The sequence below is a fragment of the Bos indicus genome, chromosome 14, assembly GCF_029378745.1.
Source record: "Bos indicus isolate NIAB-ARS_2022 breed Sahiwal x Tharparkar chromosome 14, NIAB-ARS_B.indTharparkar_mat_pri_1.0, whole genome shotgun sequence".
NCBI lineage: Eukaryota > Metazoa > Chordata > Mammalia > Artiodactyla > Bovidae > Bos > Bos indicus.
This window is the reverse complement of record NC_091773.1, coordinates 62,907,030-62,932,459: the sequence shown is the minus strand read 5'-3', so window position 1 is coordinate 62,932,459 and position 25,430 is coordinate 62,907,030. Positions and strand designations below refer to the sequence as shown.

At 41.0% G+C, this 25,430-nt stretch overlaps 1 protein-coding gene across 3 annotated transcripts in view; it reads right to left on the bottom strand.

Annotated features, from left to right (window-relative positions):
- NCALD (neurocalcin delta) overlaps positions 1-25,430 on the bottom strand; it is a 466,523-nt gene that overhangs the window by 80,775 nt on the left and 360,318 nt on the right. The window contains exon 1 of one of the 3 annotated variants that reach the window (XM_070803091.1): positions 10,025-10,182. The exons of the other annotated variants lie outside the window; for them this stretch is intronic. The gene's annotated coding sequence lies outside the window, so the exon portion shown is untranslated. Of the gene's footprint in view, positions 1-10,024; positions 10,183-25,430 lie in introns of those variants that run through there. 3 annotated transcript variants of the gene reach the window in all.

Here is a 25,430-nt window from a genome sequence, read left to right as displayed (position 1 = left end):
AGAAGTCGTGGTGCATGGGCTTAGCTGTTCTGCAGCATGTGGGATCTTCCTGGATCAGGGATCGAACCCATGTCTCCTGCATTGGCAGGTGAACTCTTTGCCACGGAGCGACCAGGAAAGCACCCATTTGGGGACTTTGAGCAAGGACTTTATTAATTGAAGACTTCAGGCAAGAGAAAGAGGAATGGTAGGTTTGTTTTAAACTTCTTTAAAATGTACCTTAAGAGAAAGTACAGTGATGGTTGCCAGGGACTGAGATGGGGGCAACAGTGGTGGGTAAGAATGGGAAGTTAGTGTTTAATGGACACAGAGTTTCAGTTTGGGAAGATGGAAAGAGTTCTGGAGACATATGCTAGTAACGGTTGCAAGAATGTACTTAATGCCACTGACTGGTACACTTAATATGGTTAACATGGTTAATTTTACATTATGTATATTTTATCACAATAAAAAGTCCCTGTTTCTTAAATCTAGATATGATTCAACATGACTTCAATGAGACTCTTCTTCTATAGAAAATGTTATGAAGGTTTGAATTTTCAGTTGGTTTGGGTTTCATTCAGATGTGACTTTGTTAAATAGCAGATTACATATATTTTTAAATATGAAGTTAACATAGTTCCCCCAACAGGTATCACCCAACTAAAGTTAAAAGAGCCATCTACACAGTATTGAGGGGAAAACGGAATTCACGTTTTAAAAAAACATTTGTTTGAATTTATTTGACTGCATTGGGTTAGAGTCAGGTCTCAGTTGTGGCATGTGGCGTCTAATTCCCCGACTAGGGATTGAACCCTGGCCCCTGCATTAGGAGGGGCCACTGGACCACCAACGAAATCCCTCACTTTTTTTTTTTTTCATTTAAAAAGTTAGAATTTTTCTGTGAGAAAAATGGAGGAAAAGGAAACACTTAATATGTATTCACAATTAAAATAAGTTGTGTAAAAAAGCAAAGGGAAACAAGGTTATGAAACTATTATGACATCACTTTACACATGTATCACTTACCTGCACCCAAAATTTCACTAGCTTCTTGTTGTCAGATCAAATCCAGTTTGTTTTAAATTGATAAACTCTAGGTCCTTCACTGGAGAAGGCAATGGGACCCCACTCTGGTACTCTTTCCTGGAGGGTCCCATGGATGGAGGAGCCTGGTGGGCTGCAGTCCATGGGGTCGATAAGAGTAGGATGTGACTGAGCGACTTCACTTTCACTTTTCACTTTCATGCATTGGAGAAGGAAACAGCAACCCACTCCAGTGTTCTTGCCCGGAGAATCCCAGGGGCGGGGGAGCCTGGTGGGCTGCCATCTATGGGGTGGCACAGAGTCGGACACGACTGAAGCGACTTAGCAGCAGCAGCAGGTCCTTCACAGACCTACCTTATGGGTTGTACGCTTTTCCTATTCCCAGCTATTTTCTTGATCTCAGATAAGTGAGTGTCTATTTCAGTTACTAGGAAAGTATTTATGATGTTTCTTATTCATGGGCAACCCTTTCACTCCTGGGTCATGCTAAATATTACATGTCCTTTGAAGCCTAACTCAAAGTTCACTTCCCCTCCAAAGTCATCTCAATGCCATATACCCATACTTAATCTATTCACTAATCACCTACCAGAGATTTACTGAGTGGTTATTATGTGTCCAGCACTACACTAGGCACTATGAGAATTGGTACCCAACACGGAAGATATAGTTCTAGATCTCAGCTGCCTATGCTGTCCAGCCTCCCCAACTGGACTGTAACCCTTTCAGAGACTAGCTGCTCCTGTGTTAACCCTTGTAGTATCCTACTTAGCTGGGACATCCTGGGTGAGGTGGGACGTGTGCTGGTCATTGAAAGGTCTAGGTGACTGGACCACATCTGCCTGGTGTTAGTGGTGAGCAAATGAGAGACAATTGGAGGAAGCTTACCAGTCCCTGAATACAAAAGAAATCTTTATACTTAGGTGCTCAACAACAGGGGCCACCATATGGAGTGAATATATATTGAATGAATACATCAAGGTGAACATATCGATTAGCCTTCCAGAGGGAAGACTCAGGATGAGGTGACGTTTAAGTAAGCAGGAAGAAAGTCAGAGGTATTGATTTCTCTGTGGTAGAAGAGACAGAGATTGCTTCTTTGAGTCAGGACCTAAGGACTACATTTCTGACGATTTCAAGTTCTGGGTTTGACCAACACGTGGAGCTGCATGCCAGTGGGAGGGCTGCCGTCTTGGCAGCTTTGTCAAGAGAAAAAAGACGGCTGAATGAGCTAAATCTTACCTGGCCAACAGAAATTCCCTAGCTTTACTATAAACCATTACAGCAGAAAAAATAGGTTTAGAAGCATTGGAAACAGGCCAAAAAAGAGACTCAAGGAGATAGCAGGATCTAATAGACAAGTAGGCAGTGGATTGGACAGAGTCGGCGTGAGAAAGAGACAAAAGCAGATAGAGAGACTAAGCAGTGACCATGGAAAATGGCACAAGCCCTGCTGTCCACATGAGACTCTCCTGTAGAGATGGGCCAGCCAGCAGGAGGCAACAAGGGAGATTCCACTAATGCATACTGACCATCTCTGTATGGAGCCCAAATCTTCTCCTAGAACCAGCAGTAGCATTACTATGTAGGGTCACTCTTCCAAATTTATGAACAGGATATGTACCTAAAGCCCATTTGTAATTTAACTGGCCAACAAAGGTCTGTCTAGTCAAAGCTATGGTTTTTCCAGTAGGCATATATGGATGTGAGAGTTGGACTGTAAAGAAAGCTGAGCGCCAAAGAACTGATGCTTTTGAACTGAGGTGTTGGAGAAGACTCTTGAGAGTCCCTTGGACAGCAAGGAGGTCCAAACAGTCCACCCTAAAGGAAATCGGTCCTGAATACTCATTGGAAGGACTGATGCTGAAGATGAAACTCCAATACTTTGGCCACTTGATGTGAAGAACTGACTCATTTGAAAAGACCTGATATTGGGAAAGATTGAAGGTGGGAGGAGAAGGGAACAACAGAGGATGAGATGGTTGGATGGCATCACTGACATGAGTTTGAGTAAGCCCTGGGAGTTGGTGATGGACAGGGAAGTCTGGGCTGCTGCAATCCATGGGCTCGCAATGAGTCGAACACGAGCGACTGGACTGAACTGAACTGAAATGTATTTTTCTCCAGAAATTATTTTAATTAGGTTAGACACTTACGCCAAATCCCCCAAACCTATTTACTCTATATGTACCCAAAGTCCACATAGGTACAGGTATTTCAGTAATTTCTAATTACCCCATACATTCCAGTTACTCTGGCTGCCTAAGAAATAATTCTAAAATATATGGACTTAACAATTTTTATTTTGCACATGAATTTGTTGTTTAGGGCAGGATTCCGCAGGGATCACAGTAATAAAGAATCTGTCTACTAATGCAGAAGACACAGGAGACACAGGTTTGATCCCTCGATCGGGAAGATCTCCTGGACTAGGAAATGGCAACCCACTCCATTATTCTTGCCTGAAAAATTACATGGACAGAAGAGGTTGGTGGTCTACAGTCCATGGGGTCTCAAAAGAGTCAGATATAACTAAGTGACTAAACACACAATACAGCTCAGCAGGGACAGTTTCTCTCCGGTTCACTTGGCATCAGGAAGGGCAAGGGGGACCTGGGGCTGGGGCCTGGAATCCTTGGGAGACCTGCCCACTCACACATCTGGTTGCTGATGCATGTTGTCTGGCTGAGATCTTAGCTGGAGGTGTTAGCTGAAACCTACATGTGGCTCCTCTCTATGGTCTGGGCTTCCTCATAACATGGTGGCTGGTTTCTAAAGAACAGCTGAGAAAAAAAATAAGTTGAATGCTTTTTATAATCCAGCCTTGGAGGTCACCTGGCATTGTTTCCCTTGTGCTCTATCAATTGGACCAATCACAAAGCCTGTGTGGGTTCAAGAGGAAGGCAATAGACTCTACTTCTTGAGGTAGAGTAGCAATACTCAAGAAAAGCATGGAGGATGGATGGGGTAGATATAATTACAGGGCCATTTTTGGAGAGTACAATCTGCCACAACATGTAACATTACTTCTAGGAAAAAAATACTATATGCTTGCATGCATGCTCAGTCGCTTCAGTCTTGTTTAACTCTTTGAGACCCTAGGGATTATAGCCCGTTGGGGCTCCTCTGTTCATGGGGATTCTCCAGGCAAGAATACTGGAGTGTATTGCCATGATCTCTTCCAGGGGATCTTTGTAACCCAGGGATAAAATCTGCATCTCCTGCATTGCAGGCAGATTCTTTACTGAGCCACCAGGGAAGCCACATAAGGTAGGTACTAATTACTATTATATTAGCCAGGTAAGAAACTGTGACCTTGGTAATTTGCCCAAAGTGACACCTGTAAGTGGTAGAGACAGGATTTACCTCTAGATCAGTTTAACTAGATGGAAGGAGCCTGAATCCCTGGGTTACTGTGTGGAGTGGAGCCCTTCTCCCAAATCTAATTTATGGGTGACTGAAAAAGGAACAATACTGCATTATGCCATTGGGACTTGGGGCTATTTATTGGAGCAGTGAGCCTATCTTGACTGGGTTAGTACAGGGAAGACAGGATTGATACACTCGAGCACAACTAACTTAAGGATTTCCTTTTATAAGATGAAATGGCTCTTGCTATTTGCATAAGGCAGGGTATGTGCATAAAGGAAAATTATTCTCTAGGTCAGTCCCTATCAGTCTCATATCTTCTCAACTAGGAGGACAAGTAGCCTTTGGGAATAGGGCTGGGCGTACTGACGTGGAATCCTTGACACTGATATGAACAAGTGCCTGCAAATTAGGCTCGGTGATCACCAACTGAGGAATGCTTCTTCTAAGGTTTGACTCTGGTGTAAAATCCAGTGGTTCCTAGGTTGTTTGCTTGTCTCTTTTCTTTTGATTTTTTTTTTTTTTTACCTTACAGAGAAGATTCTCTTTTTGACTACACTGGCCAGCATGGCTGTGAAGGAGAAACCTTGGTTGCTGTCAACACTTAGGTCTCTGGGCAAGTTGCCTGTATAATGAGACTATAAGTTCCATGATGGTGGAGACCTTGTCTCTCTTGTTCACCACAGTATTCGTAGTGTCTAGTCTAATGCCTGGCACACAGTAGGTGCTCAAAACTTATTGAATGCAAGAAAGACTATAGGTTTGAATAAAAGCTCAAGCAAACAATAGTCAGAAGTCCATAAAGTAACTTGGGCTCTTTATGCCAGTGGCAGCTATTACTCAAGGGCCACTGAGGAAGAAGCCCAAAATGCCTGCTATGAACTGTGGGTTCAGCAGCCACTTACTAAAATGCTTGCTGATTGAGTGATGCTGCCTCATGCTGAACCTGATCCATGGTAAAACATGGGAAGGCATAGGATCGGATAACCACTGTGGGATGCTATTTTTTGAAGTTATCTCCAAGGATGTCGTAAATACGGTCGTCACAAAATTCGTCGTGGTTTTAGTTGCATGAATCAGATGAAAGTCTGTGGGAGTCAGCAGAGCAGCGAGCCAAAGAATACAACACTCTTCTCAGCATTTACCTCTAATGGATGGGGTTTAAATTCATCAAAGCAAAAAAATTCTAGGACAAACCTTCAAAGAATTCATCTTTGCATAAAAGCAATATGCAGTCTGGTTTTCCTACACTCACTGGGTTCTGGAGAAGGAAATGACAACCCACTCCAGTATTCTTGCCTGGGAAATCCCATGGACAGAGGAGCATGGTGGGCCTCAGTCTATGGGGTCACAAGGAATTCGACATGACTGAGTGACTGAACATGCACTCATTGGGACAGAATTCAGAAAATATGGACAATTCTCCCATTAGGACAGGCAGCAGCTGGGATATCTTGCAGACTACAGCCTTCTTTTCTTGAAAATTAAATATTGAACTTTAATGTAAGTATACTATGTTTTCTATTAGTGCCCACTAAATTTTAAAGGGATGCTATGTCTCTAATTAAAGGGATTTATAAAAATATGTCCCCCAAATCCCTAAACCTCACTACAAAAATAATAAGCACAGACTGCTTTGGGTTTAAAGCATGTGGCTCCAGTGAATTTAAATATTTATCATATAATTTTTATATCAATGTGTTAATGAGCATTAACTTTCATGGCATCACTTCTGGAAACAATAAAAAATACTATATTTTGGAATGCTATTTCTGGTTGGGTTTCCATCACAGGGCACCATTAAAATAAGGGTTGATTTCATGAAAAATAATGGCACATTCCTTTCTAAACTTGAAATTTCAAACACCAGCCATGAAAGAAGCAAACAGTACAGCCTGGAGTCAGAGATTTTCGACTTTTTTCCAAGTTTCTTTATCAAATTGCCACAGAGACTCAAAGCCCCCAAAGCAGGTGTTCTTTCCTAGTCCAAAGAATAAGGAATGTTTAAGAAAATCCTCTTTTTTTAATTCCCCTGAGAATACATGAAGAAACATTGCTAAGCATCCATTTCACATGTTAGGGATTTGGATTGAGTTTAAACACCAGCTTGTACATAATGTCATAGCTCCGATTTTCTTAGGCTAGGGTGATGGTGCTGATGTAACAGAAAGGATGGCTGGGACTAAACACACGGCTGGAAACGCAATAATACATGACAGCAGCCAGCTAACTGCAAAGGCACCTAGTTAGTTGGGGAGGAAAATTAGGCAGTATCTTCCGCAAATTAAGAGTGACATGGGAAATGAGGCAATTCTTATATAAGTCACTCTAAACAATAATATTAATATCTCCTATATTGTTCTTGAATATCCAATAAATCAAGTAAGATTTTGCATTCAGATTACTTGGGAAGTGTCAGCATTCCCTATTTCATTTTGACTGTGTCCTGTTCTAAGAACCTCTGATAGGTGAACCTGCAGGCTCTATCCAGAGTAACTGAGATTTACATTACAACTGATCAATTTACATGTGTGTGCTTTATATCAAACTGAAAAGTGACATAAGTTCTCTAATGCTCATTTCAATTGTCATGAGCACACAAAGTATCTTCTAGAATATTCCTGCAGCTACGATCGATTTCATATAACATTCTGCATTCTTCATCTGAGTACTATTGCTTGTTTTCTTTGACTGGATAAAAGTCCCTTTGTAAACAGCTATAGTCTTACTTCTTTGATCCATGGCTTTAACTTGTATAAATTGTATTAACACTGTACGTTTTCCCTCTTAACCCCTATTTAACCAGGCAGGAGGTCAGTCCAAGTATATAAGACTACTTAAGGATTAAGGAGGAAAACAAAAGAAATTTACAGTTTGGTAACTCTGTGGATACCATCCCTTTCACAGGGAAATTAGAGAATATTGTGAAATTCACAACACTCAGAGAATAAAATCAGATGCGGTGGAACTGATATGGAAACAGTGGTGTGGGTTTTGTCCAGTGCGGTTCCAAGACCTTTCAGCATCACCAGCTTGCATATCATTTAACTCAGAGGTGGACAGACTTCACAGGATCCAGGAACTTGGATGGGAAAAATATTATATCTTTAGTTTCACCAACCTCAAACTGAAATTTAGTATCTTTCAATTAAAATGTAGGCCACAAACCACCTACCACCGTCCCGTGATTTTGTTGCCAAGAGAAGTCACAAATATTCTCACTTCCTATTACAGTCACTGTAGCCATCTCAAAATACCTTTTACACTCATTTCTGCTTCACAATTATGGTAGTTATTATAACTGCTGCCAATTTGGTTTATTTAATAATGAATTATTAACAACACACATTTCACAATTTTTGAAAATCTGGTGAATGTATTTCAATAAAAGTAGTTTCCTTTGTAATCCTGCATACTTTATTATGCATTTAAAAACATCAGTCTAAAAAGAACCTATAGGCTTTGTCAGCCTGATAAAAGGTCTATGACATCCAAAAGGTTACAGTCCCTAAAACTGAAAGCAGTTGACATGCAACATCCAGGTTTCTAGAGTAAATCATTCCTTGCTAGTATGTTTTGAAGTTGAAGCAAACTTAACCTGAAATCAACACAGTCTCAATGCTGTAAATAGATGATTCTGATGAGACTCTTTCCCCCGCCCTTATTTTGCCATAAGGAAAGACCTGTAGATTCTGAAGAATCTCCGTTATTATTAGAAAGGCTGCTTTCTTCTAATGATAAACTTTGTCATTGACATTTTGCCAATCAACATTGAATTGTTTACTTATTTTGTGTTGCTGAAATCCAATCTGTTTTATTAGGGCATTGAATACAATTATTTTATAACTCTAAAGCATATAGAGAGAATCAAGAAAATCATTGCTTCCTGGAAAAATTTTAATGATAATTCCTAATTTTGAGTAAAAGAAGCTAACATCAAAGTACCCCATCAAAGATACTGCTTTTAAATGACAGTGCTGCTGGCTATTGGTCCTATTCATACTTACTGGAAGCATTGCAAATCAATGAACATATTTCTAGGAGTGTTAAGAATATGACCTCTGAGTTATTATGAGACAAATTAAACAATGAGATAATGCCTCAGTAGTTGTGCCTGGAGTGTAAGCACATTAGATTTTTTGGAAAATCCTCCATGGAGACTCTGGCCAAAAATAGACATATCGAATGCCAGCAAGTCAAATGAATATTCACTCATTGAAAGTTATTGAGAAATTATTTGTACACTCACAACTTATTTTTGAAGTTAAATACTGTTTATTCATCTCCAAGAGTAAAATAAAGGTGATCAGAATTCAGAAACTAATAAAGAATATAGAAAAGAACAATATTATTCTTGCATTAAATTGATATATAGCTTACATATTATAAAATATGTATTCTTCATTTAAATGGTCAAATCATTATTTTCTATTCATCAGTAGGTATATTAAATGTGGTGCTCTAAAATTTTCTTTTTTTCCAGTTACATCTGTAAGATTTAGCTAGCTGGCTATAAATCTAGGCTTCAATTAACTTCAATACCAGAGGTTTTATTTGAATTACAAGCTACAAACATCATCCAACTTGTATGCAATGACAGAAAATTCAAAATTACTCAACCTGGGGAAGAAATGAACTACAGCAACGCAAATCCCCCCTCCTCCAATTTGCAGTACATATTGTTATAGGAATAGAGATAAAAAGCCTTATTAATCACAGTTATCAAATTACTCATTGAAGAACTAGAACAATTTTTGGTGACTATTTTTATCTGTGTTTGAATTAAAGTAGATCTACCCATGATAATTTAGTTTTAGGGCTATTGCTTTCTTCTCTAGGTAATTATTTCAATTTTGAAGTACAAAAATAGCTTACATGATGCCTTAGCGAAGACCATCCAACACTTTCCTTTTCACAGCTGAATTTTCAGAGGAAGATACTGCAAATGTGCACGTTTGCTCAAACAACCAAAAGGCAACGGCATGCGCACATGTCAGGGGTCCCACCCCAACTTCCTTGGCACAGTCCGGAGTGTTTTTCTCTAAACAGGAAGCTGTTGACAGTTTTCCCTGGTATTTTCAGAATACTTGATTTACTAGAAAACCCCCAACTTTTGTTTCAAACTGTAACGTTCTTTACCACTGTGCCTATTGTTGCTCCTTATGAACGCTACAAACAAGACAGAGACCACATTCCGAACTATCCTAGGCTGATTCAGAATATGGTAGCAAATACATACATATATATAAAAAGGCAAACTTAGCCCCTTATTGCTAAGCTGTGCTGGCGTCTTTAAACTCGAAACAATACTGAAGGGGAGATTCCTGGAATTCAACGGGGAATATCTGGCTCAAGCTGCAAAGTCTGTATCTCTAAACTATGTCACGTTAGCAAGTACTGAACAAGGGAGGCGATTATATTTTAACCTACTTCCCAGAACATGAATCCAAATTTAACCAAATGCCAGAGATTCCGCCCCAAATGAACAAGTAGAAGCTGCTTCACATTTTTTTCTCTGGGTACAACAATAATTGCTCATGAAGACAAACTTGTAAGAGGTGAGAGAGAGGGGAAAGCCGCTGTGATTTATAAACACATCTTACTATTGTATATAAAGCAAACTGATTACCTCACACAGCAGAAGTGCAAGATTTAACAGTCCATGCTCCGCAGCCCCTGGACGCAGAAGCAGCAGCGTGGAGAGCAGCGGCAGCGGCCAGCACCCACCCAGCCTCTCACAGGCCTTTGACTGTGCGGACTCAGCCACAGGCTCTGCCTCTAGCTGACGTCAAAGTCCCTGTCACATGGCCAGATGAAAGCCAAGAGAGCATTGGTTGTCGTAGCAACCACAGAACAGCTCTGAAATTATTTCAATAGGTCATCTGTCACTGCGGTGTGTATGTGTGTGTGAGTGCGTGTGTGTGTCTGTGTGCACACCCCACCACCCATCACGGACAGCTCCCCGACAACCTCAGCCCTTGAAGTGGTGACTGCAAAGTGCCTGCAACTTTCCTCTTCAGGGCTGTGGGGGTCTGTTCCTTACAGTTCTCGGCAGGAAAAGGCATGCCCCTCTCGAGTCCTACTAGTCCCACCGTTACCAGCGTGAAGCTCGTGGCTCTCTCTCTCTCTGTAGAACAGAAGGAAAGAACTGAGAAATTCTGGGAGTAGTATTCCAAGCTAATTAAATCTGTTCGTCAGTAAATGGAATAAAAACTGAAGCTCAAAAGGGAGCTGGAAGAAAAGATATTTTTAAAATGATCTAAGAATCCACATCCTTGTACTGAGACCATGCTGGTCATGGCAAGACAGAGGAGAAACATGGGGTGTGGTGGCCCTAAGTCAGATCCGAGTCTGATGAGCCTCACATCAACTAGGATGGGGAGTCAGGTGAGATGAATTCGGGATCTGTACATTGTGAACTGTCTACGCAGGAATGAACCACTGAAAGAGCTTCAGAGCAGTGCTGCTTTAAAATACTTGACACTGAAAACTTTTTTGGGACTTTTACTTTAGGGGTCACCATACAGTTGCCAAATTCTCCCCTTCAAAACACTCTTGTCCACGTCCCCTTGGGACTCAGCATGGAAAAAAATGGGTAAGTGTCCCCAAACACAAACCTCAGTGAAAGTCCAGGACAGCAGAAGAAAAGGACCGCCCTGCTTGTTTTCTAACGTCAGCTTCGTTTCCCTTAGGACCAGCCTCACTTACTTCTAATACCACACACAAGGGCTTATTTCCCAGTTCCTTCTCCCTTTTAATTAACAGGAAGTCCATTCAATAAAATGAAATGAAATCCAGAGGAAGTTCTTCTGAAAAATACATTCAGAAAATGTATACACATTCAAAGAGGAAAGAGATTAAAAGGCAAGGAGAAAAGACTGCTCTCAAAACCTGAAGGATCTTCCTATGCTAGAGTTATTGGGATATCTAGTCTGGCTTCTTTAAACAGGAAAAAAAAAAAAAAAAGACTAGGGTGCTACAAAATACAAGTGGAAGTTAAGCCAGCTGAGCAGATTACATTTATGTCACTGCAAAAGAATGAAATTTCTTCGGTTCCAGTCAGGAATTGCTTCTAGAACAGTAAGACTAATGTTCAAATTGTCTGACCATAGAATCCTCCTGTCCCATCTCCCTCTTCCTTTACTTCTGTCCTAGCCCCAACTGGGAGAAAAGATACATTTTTATTTGAAAAGATAGCTTCCTGATGCTATTATTAGCTATAGCACTGCAAAAGTAACATTAAAGTGTAATGCTGCAAGGAAAGCTCCCCCTTGCATTTCAGATAATGACAGCGGAAAATGTACCTATTAGCACCAGGACCATTGGCTCATTGATTCCAAGGTCTATCTCAATGCCTCAGGATGTTGCACCAATGGCAGATTTAGGCTGCAGTCACAATTCACAAATTCTTGCTTTGTTCCAGTGGAGGGTTCTGGTTTTCTGTCAGAAATGCACATCACAGCAATGAGGGGAGTGGGAGGAGAGGAAAAAAAGCATTTCCTTCTAGACTTCTAGGGCCCCATGTGCTCTGAACGGCTTGCTTTAATCCACAGCTGCCTGATCAGCACTTCCTTTATGCAGACTGCAGTACCACAGTTTGCCTATAGGTGATGTCCTCTGAAACAAGTTACCAGTTCTAAAAATTCCTAAAATTCTGGCCTTAAATTAGTTTAAGATTTAACCAATACCCACACTTTTTCATTTTGAATTTTCTATATTTCTAAGTCTTTTAAGATTTAGAATACTTTATTGTATACTGACTTAGGCACTCATTGTAAGTTAAAATTATCAGTGGACTGACCTTCCAAATGAAAAGTGGATAGTTGTCATTCTTTTCTCTGTAACATGCTTCCAACCTGCCATCACTGATTTACCTTTGGAAATCATCTAGAATTAGAGATTCCTCTTACAGCAAAGTAAGTTACTGGTCTTCTGCAGGGTTGAAATTGTGGTAGTGATCTCTTTGGAGCTCAGTGAAAGTGTTGTTCGCTTAGTCATGTCTGATTCTTTGCGACCCCGTGGACTGTAGCCTGCCGGGGTCCTCTGTCCGTTGAATTCCCCAGGCAAGAATACTGGAGTGAATTTTCTTCTCCAGGGGATCTTCCTGATCCAAGGATTGAACCCGGCTCTCCTGCATTGCAGGCAGTTTCTTTATCATCTAGGCCACCAGAAAGTCTAAAATCGTCACGCATGCATGCTAAGTCGCTTCTGTCATGTCAGACTCTTTGTGATGCGATGGCCTCTAGCCTGGCAAGCTCCTCTGTCCATGGGATTCTCCAGGAAAGAATACTGCAGTGGGTTGCCATACCCTCCTCCAGGGGATCTTCCTGACCCAGGGATCAAACCCGCGTCTCTTTTGTCTCCTGCATTGGCAGGCGGGTCCTTTACCACTAGCGCCACTTGGGAAACCCCAGGTTGCTACCAGTCTGGCTAATTAATCCAAATGTAGTTGAAAATATCATAGGAAATACACATGAGGGCCTTCTCCAACACAACCCACCATGTTGAAGAGAATATGAGTCATTTTCTTTTTTAAACAAAAACTCATTTTTTTAGGTGAACATGATTCACTGAATTTAAAAATACCCCTTCCAAAATAGCACTGCACCATAGCTTTCACTTGCTATATGAATGTCAAAGTTGCCTATTATTAGTTTGACCACTTTGCCGGAAATAACTGGTAAATGCCACTAAACAAGCAGTCTAACTTGGGTTCACACACTTGAATTAACAGGTGGTTTAGACCATGAGTAGACAACTATAATTAGCCTTTTATTTCTAGGTAGAAGTATTGCTGTGTCACTATCTCAACATTAGTGGGAAGGCCATAGACCTTCCCACTTTTCAAAGTTTTTAGAAGCATTGGGTTCAAATCTCATCTGGGCAAGTTACTCAATGCCTACATCCTAAGGTGGTTATGAGGATTACAAAGTTAAGGTTTTCTAAATTTCTGACACCCTGCCTCAGGGTAAGTGGCTCAAGGTATATCAATTCTTATTTATCTGTCTGATTCTGGTAAGTTTATAAAGACCTTCAGGAAAAAGATGAATCTTACTCATCTCTACAACTCTGTGGTTAGCCTAGGGCCCACAACACCATGTGTGCTCAATAAATGTTGGTGACGCCTCTGTGCTTAGTCACGTTGGACTCTTTGCGACCCCATGGACTGTAGCCCACCAGGGTCCTCTGTCCATGGGGATTCTCCAGGGAAGAATACCAGAGTGGGTTGCCATGCCCTCCTCCAGGGGATCTCCCCAGCCCAGGGATCAAGTCCAGGTCTCCTGCATTGCAGGTGGATTCTTTACCAGCTGAGCTACCCAGGAAACTTCCTCTACTGGGAAATAAATGCAGAGAAAGAAATAGTTCTTTTTTTCTTTCTGCTAACAAAGGAGAGCCTCCTTTCAACCCCCAAAAAAGGCCAAAGGAGGAAGAAAAAATACTGAATAATCACAAAATTTTCTAGCAATGAATGAGTTTAAGTAAATTTGTCAAGTAAATCAAATTTATCCCTACTAAATCATGTTTATTATAAGTGCACATAAGTTATATACTGATGTATTTTATGGCTATTGCTGTTGATATTGGGTAATCTTTTACATTAACTGATCAGTTGAGCACCCACTATATCCGGAATATCTTTCTAAGTGCTATAGGTGTATTAAATCATTCAGTATAATAACTATGAGGTAGAAGGTATTCTTTTCCACATTTCAAAACTAAAGAAACTTAAGCATAGAGCAGTTAAATAACTTGCCTGTCTAGTACATGGCAGAGTCAGTATCTACACCAGGAAACCTAGCTCCATAGATTTTGGAGATAATTTACATTTGATATATTTTTGAAAAGCATTGGATTATTTCTTTTGGCTATTTTATACTTGGGGGTTGTTTTGTTTTTAATTTCTTAGGATTGGGGGAAGCCCAACTCATCTTTTTTGCACTTGAGAACTCTGCTTATCTTAATTTAGCTTTGGCCTAAGGAGTAATATGGGCTTCCCTGGTGGTTCAGACAGTAAAGAATCTGCCTTCGATGCAGGAAACACAGGTTCAATCTCTGGGTCGGGAAGACCACCTGGAGAAGGGAATGGCTACCCACTCCAGTATTCTTGCCTGGAGAATCCCCATGGACAGAGGAGCCTGGCAGCCTACAGTCCACGGGGTCTCAAAGAGCTGGACACAACTGAGCTAACACACGCAACACAAGGAGTAATATGCCAAGAAAGCTTAATCCAGAAGACTTGAATCAAGGAAAATGGGCAAAGTAAAATACTGAAAATATACTGAATAAAATCACCCCAACTTTTATAGTCCTAACTGAAGCAAATGTTTGGGTCTCACAGGCTTCAGTAATTTTTGTTTCACAGTATAAAGGAGTTTTTTTGTGTTCAAACTAATATCCTCACTGAGATAATAATGGGTAGATTTTTTTTTAAAGTGACTGGAAGGCATCAAAGAGTAGAAAAGGCAGCAAAATCTTTAAGTACCAAGATCTCAGATACAAAGAAAATATATTGATATAAGCCCAACAATCTCCACATTTTCTGTTATGTTTTCCCTCAAACTACTTGATAATCCCCAAGTAGTACAGGACTCCTAGCATTCTCAAAACTGGAGAGACAAACTTTGTGTATCTTGATTATATTAATGTCAATATCCTGGTTGTAACACTCTACTACAGCTTTGCAAGATATTACCTTTAGGGGGAAAGCGAAGAGAGAACATATGGGTTCTTTCTGTATTGTTGCTCACAACTGCATGAGAATCTACACTTATCTCAAAATAAAAGTTTAATTAAAATTTTTAAATGAAAGTGACATAAGACATTTCAGTCAAAAACTGAGGGTATTGTTTCAATAGGGTTACATACATTTCTGAAGCATTGTTTAAGCAGAAGAAAAATGATCCTATATGGAAATATAGGGATATAGAAAGGGCAGATGTATGAATTTAAATGAATACTAACTTTATAAACCCCAATGTATTATAGGGGTTAACGTGTATAGATTCAAAATATAGGGCAACATTAGCACAAAAGGTAAGAGAAGATGAGAATCAAAGTTTTCTAAAATTCTTATATTCTGGTCAAAATCCTAATTAATGTGCATACATGCTAAGTCGATTCAGTCATGTTAAATTCTTTGTGACCCCATGGACTGTAGCTTGCCAGGCTCCTCTGTCCATAGAATTCTCCAGGCAAGAATACTGGAGTGGGTTGCGATTCTCTACTCCAGGGGATCTTCCCAACCCAGGGACCAAAGCCATATCATCTCCTGCACTGCAGGCAGATTCTTTACCACTGAGCCACTGGGGAAGCGCCCTGTTCACCTTATTAGGTTGTAACTTCTTTCAGAGCTCAGTCTGCATCTAATTCATTCCTGCTAACTGCTAAGTTGCGTCAGTCGTGTCCGACTCTGTGCGATCCCAGCCCACCAGGCTCCGCCGTCCCTGGGATTCTCCAGGCAAGAATACTGGAGTGGGTTGCGATTCTCTACTCCAGGGGATCTTCCCAACCCAGGGATTGAACCCACACTTCATTGCATTGGCAGGTGGGTTCTTTACCACTAGCGCCATCTGGGAAGCCCGTCCTAATTCATAATAGTCTCTAATAAGGTAAGGTGCACAATGTAATCCTTGTAGTATCCATTAAAAGATTAACAAAAGGATGTATAGCTAACAAACTAATACAGCAGGAAAATAATTTTTAAAATTACTTGATTCCCAAAAGAAGCAAAAAAAAAAAAAAAGGTGGGAGAGAAGAGAAAATGATAGAATAAATAGGAAGAAATAGTAACATTGAAGAGTTGATCATAAACACATTTCACTAATTATTATGATTACTATAATATATAAACTGACTGAATATTCCAATTAAAAAGCAACAAACATCAGACTATATTAATACAAAAATTCTAACTCTTTACTCCACACATTTACTCAATCACTTATAGAATAAGTAATGAAAGAAGGTAGAGATAAAGAATGCTTTAATGATACAATTAATTGATGCAGTTAATTGACAACACATGATGAATGATAATCTTAAAAATTACAAAATACACAACTTTTCCTCTCAAATATATTTAACAATATTGACTATATGCTGGCCACAGGAGTTTTTTCCAAAACATTATAAATTATCAAAATCACAGAGTATACTCTTTGTACTCTGTGTACAGGGGAACAAAGCTAGGACTCAATATTAAAAAGACAAATAGAAAATCTGTAAATGGAAACCAAACAATACATTTCTAAATAATCCATGAATTAAAAAGATTTACATTCCAATGTAGAAATATTTTGAACTGAACAACAAAAATGTAATACACCAAAATTTACATGCACTATTTCTCTGGTGGCGCAGATGGTAAAGAATCTGCCTGCAATGCAGGAGATCTAGGTTTGTTCTCTGGGTCGAGAAGATCCCCTGGAGAAGGGCATGGCAACCCACTCCAGTATTCTTGCCTGGGAAACCCCATGAACAGAGGAGCCTGGTGGGCCACAGTCCATGGGGTTGCAAAGAGTCGGACACGACTGAGTGATCAAGACTCTCTCTCTCAGAACCATAACTGTCTTTGCTGTCAGACTCTCTTGCACATTTATAAACCTGACTTTTACAGATCATCAAGGATTAAGGATTATATTCCTTCTTACTGTCAAGAGTTAAAGAAATAAACTCTAAAGCATAAGGAATCTAGATGCTTTCTTGTGGTGCTTATGTTGAAATGCAATTCCTATAAAGAAGAATATGGCATCAGTCCTGAAATTTATCTGCAACCACAAGTCAAACATTTTGCTGAGTTTTCATCCAAAATGTGAACATCAAGGATTCCTGGTGCATTGCAATCGAAAGTGTATGAACTTTGGAATCGGGTACACTCAGATTTAATTGTGGGCTCCCCAAATATGACTTTTCATCTCTGTGACTTTGGACAACTTACTTAACCTTTCTGAGTCTTCGTTTGATTATCTGTGAAACAGCGATAACTAATGACCTTGCAGGGTGGTGTAAATAGTGATGCTCAAGTTTAGTAGTGCCTCTGAAATAGCTAAAGAGAGAGCTAAATTTCACAATTAGGAAGAATAATTAAGAAATGTGCTAATTAGGGTCCATTTTACCCTGTTTATGCTGTCTAAAGAATACTTACATGAAGTGATTTCTGATTTACATGGAATTCCTTAGTAAGTAAATTACAATAACTCTTAACATCAAGAGAACTATGAATTTGCATTTATATTTTCATAGTCTATATTTCCACTTAATAGCATTTAGTGACAGTTAAAAACCTTGGAGATCCAACCAGTCCATTCTGAAGGAGATCAGTCCTGGGATTTCTTTGGAAGGAATAATGCTAAAGCTGAAACTCCAGTACTTTGGCCACCTCATGCGAAGAGTTGACTCATTGGAAAAGACTCTGATGCTGGAAGTGATTGGGGGCAGGAGGAGAAGGGGACGACAGAGGATGAGATTGCTGGATGGCATCACCGACTCAATGGACATGAGTCTGAGTAAACTCCGGGAGTTGGTGATGGACAGGGAGGCCTGGCGTGCTGTGATTCATGGGGTCACAAAGAGTCGGACACGACTGAGTGACTGAGCTGAACTGAACTGAACTGAAAAACCACAGTATAGAATCATAGTTAGCCTATTAAGTTATTCATTTTATATAAAAGAGGGAAAATAGGATTAAACTTGCCATTAGCTTCTCTTCTAAAAAATCCATCCCTAAAAACACCTGCATCATATACTTCAAAAATGGCAAATTCCTAGTCCTTTTATTAATGTGAAAACTCTTCCATAATAACCCTCACACAGACTTAATAGAAAACAAATGTGTTAACAATGTAAAAGATGTGAATCTTGCTTTAATAAAATCAAATGTATATAAATCCTAATGTACAAAATAATTAACTAGGACATTCGAAGCATAACTACCTTCCCTGGTGAATATAAAAGGCAATTCAGTTATGGAAAGGGGGCTTCCCTGGTGGTTCAGACAGTAAAGAATCCGCCTGCAATGCAGGAGACCCGGGTTCAATCCCTGGGTCGGAAGAACTCCTGGAGAAGGGAGTGGCTACCCACTCCAGTATTCTTGCCTGGAGGACAGAGGAGCCTGGCGGACTACGGTCCATGCAAAGACTCGGACAAAGAGTCGGTCGCAAAGAGTCAGACAAAAGAACAATTTATTACAACTTTTCAAAAAGACATTTGTCTCAAGGAGACTGCCATCTTCTTGACTTTTGCTCTAATAGGCTACTGATTTCAGTTATCATGTTTGGGCCATATAATTAATGCTCTCCTCCGCTGCTCCTGAGGTGTCCCTGCTTTAATCCCAGAAAGCTCTGAACTTGTTATCCCATGTGTCAGTGGTGAATTAAGGTTGCCAATCAGCTCACTTTAATATAGGGAGATTATTCTGGAATATCTAGTGACACCAATGTAATTATGAAAGTCCTTAAAAGTGGAAGAGAATGGTAGAAAGATGGCCGCATGGAAAGTTCTTGGCCGAATGTTGCTGGCTTTGAAGATGGACAAAGGGCCATGAATCAATCAATCTTCCTTTAGGAGCTGGGAAAGGAAAGGAAATTGCTACATCTAAATGTTTGCATCCTCCTAAAATCTGTATGTTGAGAACCTAACCATTAATGTAATAGTATTAGGAAGTAGGGTCTTTGGGTATTGTTTAGGTCTTGAGAGTGGAGCCTTCATGAATGGTATGCTGCTAAGTCATCTCAGTCGTGTCCGACTCTGTGTGACCCCATAGACGGCAGCCCACCAGACTCCCCCGTCCCTGAGATTCTCCAGGCAAGAACACTGGAGTGGGTTGCCATTTCCTTCTACAATGCATGAAAGTTAAAAGGGAAAGTGAAGTCGCTCAGTTGTGTCCAACTCTTCGAGACCCCATGGACTGCAGCCTACCAGGTTCCTCCATCCGTAGGATTTTCCAGGCAAGAGTACTGGACTGGGGTGCCATTGCCTTCTCCGTGAATGGTATGAGGTGCTTATAAAAGAGGTCCCAGAGAGCTTGCTTGGCCCTTCCACCACATGAGGACACAATGAGAGATCTATGACCTAGAAAAGGACCTTCACCTGATCATGATAGCACCCTGATCTTGGACTTCCAGGCTCCAGAACTGTGAGCAATAAATTTCTGTTGTTTATTAGCCAGCTGGTTTATGGTATTTTTGTTACAGCAGCCTGAATGGACTAAGAGAAGCGAATCCACTCCTAGAGCCTATAAACGGGGACACAGCCCTGCCTACATCTTGAGCATAGCCTAGTGAGACCCATTTAGATTTCTTACCTCCAGAACTGATAGATAATAAACGTGTATTGTTTTAGCCACTAAGATGGGGATAATTTTTCATAGCAGCAATAGAAAACTAATACAGGCAACAGGTGTGTACTGGGCATGTCTCCCAAGTGTAACTTTGCAGGAGAAATGAAGATGAATCCAGCCTCAAGCAGCTAGCAGGACAGAGAAAGAGAGAAAGCAAATATCCCAAGAGAAGCACAGCAAAGTACTACAGAGCTTCAGCGGGGGGAACTGTCCTTCCCAGCTAGGAGCAAACCCACTACCAGAAAATCTATGGCAATATCTTCACATCATACATTCCAGAAGGCCAAGGGCTGCTTTTCCATCAAGTCCTCTGATTCCAGGATTTCCATCTATAAAACGACTTCAATTGCAATAACAGTATTTTCAAGGACTGGGTTGATGTTCAAGTCAAAGAATGTTCTAAACAACAAGCAAGAAAAGAAACTGAGGGACCACACTGCTCTCTTGCTGTCATCTACAAGTAAGATGTAGCTCAGCATTGCAGGAAAGAGTGTATCCTCTGGCTGAGTGGAATGGGATGGTTTTGGTTTTTATAAAAACTTTTAGTTTTCTATTGGGATACAGCTGATTAACAATGTGGTGATAGTTTCAGGGGAACAGGGAAGGGACTCAGCCACACATACACATGAATCCATTCTCCCCCAGACTCCCCTCCCCTCCAGACTGCCGCATCGCATTAAGCAGAGATCTCTGTGCTGTACCGCAGGTCCTTGTTGGTTATCCGTTTTAGATATAGCAGTGTGTACCTGTCCATTGGAATGGGGTGTTTTATATCCAAAGCTATCCTGGAGGTCTGTCCTGTTAAACCTGCCTTGAGGATGTTTTAATTTCCTGTACTCTTATCTGTGGAAAGCAAAAACATTTTTCATATATTTTGATACCAACCAAAGAACCAAAAGTAAGATCTCTCTGAAGAGGCAGCGTGATCATTGAAATGGCGTTGCATAGACACCCCAGGGATGCGGCTCCTGACCACCTGACCACAGCCTGAGAGTTAAGCTCATTGCCAGAGCTTTTAGGGCCTTGATTTTTTTTTTTTTAACATGTAAAATGAGATGTTCAATGATTGAGTTTCCCACAGTGTACGGTTGTCAGCATCCTCAGGGCTCAGTCGTGAGATCAGTAACCTCACCAAATAGAAGTGGGAGCCCACAGTGCTGGGTAAACTTGTGCCAGGGCTGGAGGGACTCAGAGAACTTTCTGGAGCATCAAGATCTGGCATTGGCCTTTTGTCCAAGAAAGTTTGTTATGAGGAATTTCACCATGAAACACTCAATTGCCAGTAAAGAGAGCTTAAACTGGAATGGGAGTAGAGAAGCAATTTGGCAGAGGGCAGGGAGATTGAGGCGACCCTCCCCAAAGGAGGAGAATCATGAAATCAAGATGAAACAAAGATTCTTGACTCATTGAGGCTGTTCGCGTGGGAATGAGTAAGAGTGGAAACTTCCAAACAAGGATGAGGGGCTTGGAGTCTGAGTCCTACAGCACGAGGCCCCGGCTGAGTGTCTGAGCTCCGAAGGCCTCTCCAGTTCCTCCAGACTCCTTGGGGTCTATGAGCACCTCAATAGTGAATGAATAACTTCTCTTTTTGCCTCGCCAGCTTGAATGGATTTTCGATTTTTTTTTTTTCTCATTTTATTTATTTTTTTTTCAATTTTATTTTATTTTTAAACTTTACATAATTGTATTAGTTTTGCCAAATATCAAAATGAATCCGCCACAGGTATACATGTGTTCCCCATCCTGAACCCTCCTCCCTCCTCCCTCCCCATACCATTCCTCTGGGTCGTCCCAGTGCACTAGCCCCAAGCATTCAGTATCGTGCATCGAACCTGGACTGGCAACTCGTTTCTTACATGATATTTTACATGTTTCAATGTCATTCTCCCAAATCTTCCCACCCTCTCCCTCTCCCACAGAGTCCATAAGACCGATCTATACATCAGTGTCTCTTTTGCTGTCTCGTACACCAGGTTATTGTTACCATCTTTCTAAATTCCATATATATGCGTTAGTATACTGTATTGATATTTTTCCTTCTGGCTTACTTCACTCTGTATAATAGGCTCCAGTTTCATCCACCTCATTAGAACTGATTCAAATGTATTCTTTTTAATGGCTGAGTAATACTCCATTGTGTATATGTACCATAGCTTTCTTATCCATTCATCTGCTGATGGACATCTAGGTTGCTTCCATGTCCTGGCTATTATAAACAGTGCTGCAATGAACATTGGGGGACACGTGTCTCTTTCCCTTCTGGTTTCCTCAGTGTGTATGCCTAGCAGTGGGATTGCTGGATCATAAGGCAGTTCTATTAGAACTGCCTTATGATTTTCGATCTTTTGAAGCCACTGAGCTCTAATATAAACATCATCAGCACATCTTTGTCCTTCACAGAATTAGTGTCACTGATTCCTCAAAATGGAAAAGACTTTTTATCTAGATTCACTGATATCTGGCCTAGATATCCATGATATCTGCATTCATTCACTCATTCATTCACTTTCACTCACTTATTCACCTAACAATCTTCAATGAGTGCTCTCTCTGTGTGTCAGGGGAATAGCAATGAATAAGAAAGACTCGGACTTTGGTCTCCTGGAGTTTATAGTTATTGAATAATTACAGCCTTCAGTAAATAATGACTGATACAGAAGGAGAGCTACATGGTGCCCGCCACAGAGGACCTAACACAGTCTGGGAGTCCACGGAAAAGGTCTCAGAAGATATGACCCTTGAGTGAAGAAGAAAGAGTGAGTTGTTGAGGAGCTGGGAGCAAGTCAGTTCACTGAGCAGAGAAAAAAGTGGGTTTAAAACCTCTGAGGTGAGAGGGTGCATGGCATGTTTTAGGAACTGAAAAAGAGGCCAGGATGCAGAGCACTAAGAGAAGCAAGTGGCACACGGTGAGCGAGCTGGTCATGCGCAGTTTAAGGAGGGCTCTGTAAATCTATGTAATCAGGTAGCGGTTAACAGGTGGCAGACTGGGTCCTAGGTTCATCTGGGCTCTAATACAAAGACCGATGAAATGTTTTTAAAGTAATTTTTTTAAATTCCTGATTCTGAAGGTATACAGAGTATGATTATGCAGAGTATGTATCTTCTATCAGCACAAAAAACCTTATGCAAATGGCCCCCAGGTTACATATCATCAAGCAATCATCTTCAACAGATCTGTTAATCTGCAGACACTAGACAGCTTTTGGAGAAGGCGATGGCACCCCACTCCAGTACTCTTGCTTAAAAAATCCCATGGACAGAGGAGCCTGGTAGGCTGTAGTCCATGGGGTCTCGAAGAGTCGGACACGACTGAAGCGACTTAGCAGCAGCAGCAGCAGCAGACAGCTTTAGAATGTCTCTAATTATAGGATTTGTCCAGATTGAACCCCAGAAAAGTCTCAGGATTAGGCTTCAGGGTAAAAATCTGTCCATTACACAGAGGACCCCACACTCTTCCCTGTATTTCAGCTGCTGGCCCATTTTTACTGCATGAAAATGTAGACTTGGAGATAATTGAGTGACTATACTCAAATAAAGTGAAATTGCTCAGTTGTGTCCAATTCTTTGTAACCCTGTGGACTGTACCCACCAGGCTCCTCCATCCATGGGATTTTCCCGGCAAGAGTACTGGAGTGGGGTGTCATTTCCTTCTCCAGGGGATCTTCCCGACCCAGGGATTGAACCTGGGTCTCCCACATTGCAGGCAGATGCTTTACTGTCTGAGCCACCAGGAAAAACATCTGATAAACTATATTTGCACATTCCTGGTCTCTTCGTGGCCTGGTCTCCAGAAAGTCTCTGTCCATTTCAAAATCAGAAGATGCTGTTTTCATCATTCAACCATAGAAGCTTTGAGGATGTCCCCACCTTTCTCCCCACTGCCAGCAGCTCCAATTCCTTGGTCAAGCTCAAACAGCACTTCTCATAAGGATTCATGTACCAGGATAGAAGAGCTTGCCCAGTGGCTCAGTAGTAAAGAATCCACCTGCCAATGCAAGACACCTGGGTTCGATCCCTGGGTTGGGAAGATGCCTTGGAGAAGGAAATAGCAACCCAGTATTCTTGCCTGGAAAATTCTATGGACAGAGAAGCCTTGTGGGCTACAGTCCATGGAGTTGCAAAAGAGTCAGACATGACTTAGTGACTAAACAACAACCAGCAAGGAAGTATCTTGTTCTTCCTCCTGGGAAGGCTCTACAAGGAGGCTCTAAGGAATCAACCTTTCCCTCCGAGCTGGAGTGGCAAGTGGACGAGCCAAGTGAAGGCTGGGCAGTGCTTAATTAAGATGCCATCCTCTTTGCAGTTAATTGGCAGATTGTTTTTAGAGTTCATGCCTTAGAATTTGTACTTTCTGGATTGTCATTTTATTTCCCTGCCACCCACATTAAAAGAAAAGTCTCTTTTGCCTGTCTTTGCAGTTCCCAAGCCTAATAATAATCACGGTTTCAGCCTCTTGCCTTGAGTTTCTGACAGCATAAATAATGCAGGTGCACTGAAATAAAATGTAGCTCTGCTGGCTTTTACTTCTTTAGCCAATCAGCTATCAAAAAAAAAAAAAAGTAAAGAGACTGAATTGATAGAAAGATGCATTTTACTGTCCAGCTGCCAAGAGGGCATTGCCTACAATGAGGATTTCGGAATAATAACCCTAAAGAGAGGAGGTTCAGAGCGTCCCATTCACTGCAGCCGCAGCCTGAAAGACACATTGTTCCTGACAGGTCAGGTGGAAGACCCCTCCCGTGAATGCGGCATTCTGAGGAAATGCTAAGCATCCCATTTTTTAAAAGACCCTCTGACATCAGAAATTTCAACCATGATTTGGTTCTCAGGGAGCGATCTCATATCCTCACAGGTGTGGGATAATCAGGCATCTAAGAACAGCAGCTTCTCCAAAAACAGCTGTGGAAAGGATGAAGATACAATTGGTCCATTTAGAATCTGTGTGGTGGACTCCCAGGCTTAACGCTTGCATTCTGAGAGCTGTGGCAGGGTTGAGAAATGCGGCTTTCTAGCTGACGGAAAGAGGAGGACCTCTGATAGGAGGACTTAACCCCTGGGAGGCATCGGGACGGAGAAATACGTTTTCTAAAATGTCCCCAACATATAAAACATTACAAAGGGAAATGCTCCAAAATAACATATTCACTCATTCCATTATCCTTCTTAAGAACTTTATCCCACTTTTTTCTCATGCTCTCTTCTAACCTTTAATGTTGATAGAAAAAAATGACCATAGTTACAATGATAATATTTAGGTATGATTCTTTTAGGGGGGCTTGTTTTGCATTTGGCATTGTGCTGAGAGCTTCATGTGAATTACCTCATTTGATTTTTCAATAGCCCCATAAGGTAAGTACCATATAGATATGAGGACACTGAGTTTAGAAGAGTGACCATCCCCTGCCTGAGATGCCTGATTTAATCCGTGGAGTCAGATAATTCACACGAGAGCTGGCACTCAAATCCAGAAGCCAAACATTTTCCCTGTTTTTCATTAATTGTGGGCTGATGAATACTTTTTAAAGCCTTCAAAGCCTCCATATTTATCCTTTTCAGTTGCTATATAAATTCTAATGAAATGATGTGCCATAGTATATTTAATATTAATTCTCTGATTGCTACAGTTTGCTTGCTTCTTGATCTTCTCTATTATAAATAGCAACATATAAACATCTAAGACATGGGTTCGATTCCTGTG